Raw genomic sequence first — 6,701 nt, 5'->3', positions numbered from 1 at the left:
CAGTACATGAAAAGGCTTTCTTCAATCGCTGACTATTGCTGAGTGGCAGTGATAAAAGTGGAGGTAGACTTTACAAAAGATGGTAATCACAGAGGAAAGAGCGGGTTGTCAAAAAGCCTCCCACGTGAACAGGTATGCACAGAGGAAATTCTGCTGAAGGCATAAGAATCACAGGATGACTGCAACGTGAGCCAGCCTTGATCTGTAGCAGGCGCTCTTTGCATATGCACACTGAATAGGGCAGTGCTACTGTAAGCCTCCAACCAAATGTTTATAAACATTCACACAATATAAATTAAAAATGCACTTTGAATGTCTCCTGTTGTAACAATCCTCAAACGAGAGAGATCCCCTTTTAAGAAATGTTAACAGAACCACTTTCAAGAAAGTCAACCAATGAACCCTTTGATTTATTAAAACATTTTTAAAGTGCATTCCCATTTATTTCATATACTTTTTTAAAATTGAAAATCCTTAAGGGGTTTTTCAGTTGTCTCTACATAACGGTAATCTGTAGTACCCTACAACAACCTTTTCCTACCTGAAATAACAAGGAAGGAGGAGAAAGGACAACTGAAGAAATTATATATTTGTATTAAGAACATTTCAAGGGTTTTTTGGTTCTCCCTCTTTAAAGGATCTAGAACTTCACAACAGACACACTGACAGAAAGGGTTTTAAGTAGAACCTTCAATCCCCAAAATCTTTTTATTTTATTATTTTTTTTAATAAAATGATAAGATCAAATTTTCTCTTCCCGGTTGTGTTCCATGTAGACATAGACAATATAGTGGTTAAATACCTAAGCAGGTTCCAAACATATTTCAAATTAAGAAAATTTAAGAAAATTTTATAAAGTGTATAAAAAACATTTTACATTTTTGTTTATATGTGCTTTTCAAATTTTGGACTCTGAAGGATCTTCAATTGTCCTTCCTCAAAGCCTCTATATAGAACCCTAAAGCAGCCATGAATTGAAACAGTATTTCCCTACCAGAAAGGGTTTTAAATAGTAAGTAGAACTTTGAAGGAAGGATGCCTAAAGAATATCTTACATTTTTGGGTGTATTAAGTATTCACATTTATCAAAAAATGGTCCAACTCGAAACTTTTAGAAAGGACAACCAGAGAACCATTAGTAATTATCCAATGAACCATTAAAGATCACTTGTAGAGTCTTGCAACTTATTACATTTGTTGCTTTGTTCCTCTGTGGGACAACTTCAGGGTAATATGTAGAACAGTGAAACAAAGTACAGAGTCTCAAATAGCAAGGACGTTAAGGCTAAGAACTCAGAACTATACAAGGAAACAAAAAAAAATATTTTTATAAAATAGCTCATAGCATCACCTCCTTTAGCTAGCACCATGTCATATTAGTAAACACAAAAGTTCCATTATTAGTATTTGTGTCTTAGGTCCATAGCTCGCTCTGTTAGTGGAACTTTTTGACTATTATATACAATACTGTAAAACCAATTTTGACTTTAAGGCACAGATCCCTAACCCGTGTCCTGGAGTACTGTCCAACAAATATTAGTATTGTGCTGGTTCCCAACACACCTGATCAAATTAACCATCTAACTAACAGCCTTTCTTGAGTTGAAGTGTGTGTATGTGTGTTAGGGCAAGGAAAACACAAAGGCCTTGTTCAGACTGCCAGCCCAAATCAGATATTTTGATTTCAAACTGTCACCCACAATGCAACACAGAAGTTCAAGTCCACACAATCACATGGATCCACAGTTGAAAGATGAGCAGAGAGATGATGGGAGAAATGTAGATGGAAATAAATAAATAATTAGAATTTTGTAGAAAGTTAACTTTCTATGCTTTAGGAAGTCACACAGAGTCTTCTTCCCCCTTTACCACTAAGTATGTAGAATGTATTACTGCTAAGTCTTTTATTGATGTGTGGTTAAATGTGGCTAAATTAATCGTGTTTTCAGAAAGAGTGGCTACTTTAACTGCAGTATCAAAACGGAGAAAAAACATCCCTGAACAGAGGATTAAGTGAAAAGTCTGATAGCACTTTGGGGGAAGCATCAGTACAACCAAGACTAGAGAATGTACAGAAATATATGAGGAAGACATACTCCACTAGTGCAAGTAGGTTGACAACGTGTCAGATTTGAGCTAGAAGTCTGAACAGAGCCAAAATACGATCTGATCCCTTTCAAATAACAGCGTGGACACAGTCAGTCCTAAAAATCAGATTTGTGAAACAAATTGCATTTGCCTGAAGTCTGAACAAGGCCTAAAATATTCAGGACAGGGAGTTCTCCAGGACCAGGAATGTCTCATCTTAATCCCAAAGTTTCTTACACACAGCTCAGATCTTTTGCCAAAGAAGGAACAACCCAAATGTGTGCTCTGCCTAGCTAAATATTTCAGGCAGAGAAATGTTTGCAGTGCGTCCCATGGGCTAGTCTTCTCATGCCAGCTCCTCTAGCACTTTAGAACATTAGCTGCAAAATGAGGGCTGCCGCTATGAGTTAAAGCGCAGCTTGCAATTTGCAGCAACCTACAATCCCTGCTTCTCCATTCAATTTTCATGTGACCTGAATATTCCTTTTCATTTCTGATAACTGCCTGACTTCCACTTGTCTCCATTGCTTTTGCAGTTCATAGACAGGGTTTCACAGCACAATCTGCATACTCTCTCTCTCTCTCTCTCTCTCTCTATATATATATATATATATACACACAGAGGATTATATACTCTGAGGATCCTTAAAGCAGGGAAAGATTGCGCTGGTCTATGGGGAGGGATGGCTTGTGTTAATGGTGTGTGAAGAGATGCTCTCAAGTACAGTGTGAATTATTTTTCCCGCAGCATTAAAGAGGTACAGTATCACCATATCACAAGACTTCCATTCAGTAAACATGAAATGAATAATCCATGATGATAATTAAGTCGTCATCATCACTACATCCTGATATATGTTCAGGCACAATGCATGGTAAAGTTCTACAATGGCATTCAGAATAAACAGCTGAAAATCTTAGTGTGACTTACAAAAGCAAACACAATTATATGATGCATTAGAAGAGAACAAAAGCTGTGATGCGTCCTCACAGAATTATATGACAAATCCAACGTCTTATCAAGGGCTAGAGATCTATTAAAAAATAGATAGATAGATAGATAGATAGATAGATAGATAGATAGATAGATAGATAGATAGATAGATAGATAGATAGATAATTGATCTATCTATCTATCTATTTACTTTTTCCGTATTGGCTTCCTTTATATTCTGCTAGGGTGGTACATAAAATGACAGAATGACATATTAGCAATTAAAACACTATGACTATTATAATTTGCTACATTTTGCAGTTTGAAAAATTAACTCTTAAAAAAAACATGCAAGAATTTAATTCAACTAATATGAATAAAAACACCAAAGTCCAAAATATTTGTTCATACTAAAAAAAACACAGGATTCACAATAATTACCTGCCCTTTCTGTTATCTTTTAATAGTGATGTGTTACTGAATTTTACGTTTTTTTCCCAGTATTTTTGGTTTATTCATTTGTTTTGCACTTATTTGGTCATAATTGTGGCTTTGTGGTTGGTTTGAATGTAAAACCTGCTACAGATTAGATTGGACAGCCCTGTTATGGTGGCTGTCTCTGAGCTAGTGCTGACATTTAGGACAGTTCATGCAAATTATGCAGACACCCAGTAGCAGAGAAAGAACATGATGTGTATTCATGTGATGACTAGTCTCCCTAAGGAGGGAAAAAGCGGACAGAGTTCAAAGGACAGTTGGTAAGCCAGTCTGTCTAACCACGGGGCTGTACGTCTTAGTCATTGTGAAGGAGAACACTGGAAATCAGAGCTTTTTTTTTTTTTTTTTTAGCAAAGGTGCACTATTACCCCCAGATTGCTCAAGAGGTACAACATGTGCCATTTGATTCTCTTTTCTTTATAGTGATATACTCAATAAAGTCAAGCAAAAACTACAGGACTCGGGCATTCTACAGCATGTCCAGGACTTATCTTGTTAAGAATCATCAGCATTCAGCATGGATACTATCTTGAATATGTCTGTATTATTGTGTTTTTGTTCGTTTTTTACAGTCTCTAAAAGTTAGTTTCAGTAAAACTGAAAACCCTTTAAGCCAACATACAAAACATTATTAAATATGGAAGAGTTAAAAGAAAAGTCGACCTTATAAAATATTAAATGTGTTTACACTGAAATATTTGTGATATGCTTAGTCCTGCTGCTAATACCTCAGTTGGTGCGGTATTTTTGGTTTATCCATGAGAAGCCTGCAGCCGTGCGTCACACTGACATTACAGGGGGTATGTTACTGTAGTGCAGTTACAGTGGTGTTTAAAAGAAAACAAAAAAAAACAAACATTTTTTTTAAATAAATTAATAATTAAATAAATAAACTTAAATACATTTGATTGAATTGAAAAGGATTGAATTTAAAATCTCACTTTTTTATTATTAGCCAATGAATTTATGGGAAATACTGTACTGTAGAAGAGATTGTTGAGAAAACAATATACAGTATGTTGGTCTTAAAGATCCAAAAATTACATCATGACACAGTAGAGACTTGGCTCATAGTTAGCGGTCTAGGGGATAACAAGTATGATGCCATTTGTACCATTATTGGTTTGTATTAAAGTGGAAGCTCTGAAAGCGAGTCTGTTTAAGAAGAGTGTAAGACAAAGGGGATGAGAGAGATGGCCTAAAACACTTCTGCACTTGTCTCTTTAGGTAGTTTAAGCGTTAAATCTAGTATGGTCACCTCAATATTACATAATAATAATAATTTAAAAGCTTATAGCCCATTAGAGTGCAATTTATTAAAAATGTAGACTTTATTGTCAGTGACAATAAAACAAAATCGCACATTAATTACAAAGATTATATGCATGTGTCATTCAGGTTTTTTGCTTTACCCCTGTTTCCCCACTATTTAACCAATAGCTATTTCAGCATAACATAAACAGATAAAGAACAACAGTAATCTGTTGTAGCGAAAAATTCTTCAGCTCAAATAAAGTTTTAAAACCATCAGACTGATCATTTGTATTCTGTGATCAGATAAGTTTTTTTTTTTTTTTTTTTTTTTTTTTGCGGCAGACCTCAAGGGACCGCTGATCATCATCTTGTTTTTTTATTGGGCTTTAACTCAAGCATCCTTTTCTTCCTTCCTCTACACTCAGGCATGCATATCATACAGATAAAGCATATTCCAGCATAACCATACTGTCTCATACTGAGGAACAGAGAACGACAGATTGTCAACAAACATATTGGAAATCTGTTTATGAACTGCAGGCACAGCAACACAGCTGGACACGTGTTTTACCATCCCCTTATTCCTCATCCCATCACAACATTAGCTCGGATATTTCATCACCATTAAAGCATCCGACTGTAGATTGATTACAACTGTAGCACATACTGGACCCCGTTGGTGTAGTTAGCATTGATTCTGGTTTTATATCAACTGTTTTACTGTGCATATTTAAACAATGGTTGAAAAGATTTTTGCATTACTGTTCACTTTAGGTATCGATCTCCAGCTGTGCTTCAGCAATGGCAAGGTGCCCCCTGGCTACCCACAATAACCCCCTGCTGTTTCATTCCTGCCTCAACAACACCGTCCTGTTCCAGGAACATCGATAACTGTTAGCTGCCTTTGTGATATTTCACCTAGGAATGCTGAGGGAAGCATGGACATTGTGACCCCAATCCTGCTTTACTGCCCAGGCTAACAGTGTAGTAATGAATACCCCCACCACCACCACATACACACACACACACACACACATACTGTACCATCACCATCACCGCCTGAGTGAAACATGCTCTAATGCACAGACAAAGCAAAGACCTGCAAGATGCTGCTATATTGCATTTGCATACCAGACAGCACAATACAAAAGAGCACCTGGCCAAAAGAAGAAAAAAGAGAAAAGCCTGACTGTTCAAGCATGTTATGGACTTTTTTCTTTAGCTCGGATGTGTATTAGTGCCTAAGAAACCTGTCATTGTCAAATGAAAAAACGAGGAGGAACTTTCAATTCAAATAATAATAAAAAAAATAATAATAAAAGGAAACAAGAATGGTCCATAGACATGAATATATATGACTAAGTAACATTTGATTAACATTTTATTGAATTAAATTCTATTCAATTAAAACATGAAACGTGAAAAATGTTTTTTTATATATTTATATATATGTATATAAATACTGTATATATTTTCATCCACATTTATATAATTTTGAGGTGAAAGGAACCTGGTAAACTGCATTTATAAAAAAAAAAATTTAATGCAGTATCTCTACACATGGAATCTATACAGTGCACTGGTTTGTACAGTATTTTTTTATGTATTAGGCTTTTATACTGGATTATATGTCTATGCTTTTAAGCTATACTGTACACTGTATCACTGTGCTTATATCTTCCATTTTTTCTTATCTTGATATGCATATCTTGATTTTTCATAGCATCATGCACTGATATGATGCCGTCAGCCATAACATTATAACCAGATTCCAATAAAAAAACACTGACATGTGTTGGACACCATAAGGAGTTCACAAGATCTCTGAAGCTGTCCTGCACTTGTTTGTCCAACACACCCCACAGATGCTCAGATTGACTGAAATATGGGGAATCTTGTGGTTAAGATGCCTTTTTGTCTTTTTTCC

This window comes from Clarias gariepinus, chromosome 12 (assembly GCF_024256425.1).
Source record: "Clarias gariepinus isolate MV-2021 ecotype Netherlands chromosome 12, CGAR_prim_01v2, whole genome shotgun sequence".
NCBI classification, from domain to species: Eukaryota; Metazoa; Chordata; class Actinopteri; order Siluriformes; family Clariidae; genus Clarias; species Clarias gariepinus.
This window is presented reverse-complemented; position numbering follows the sequence as displayed.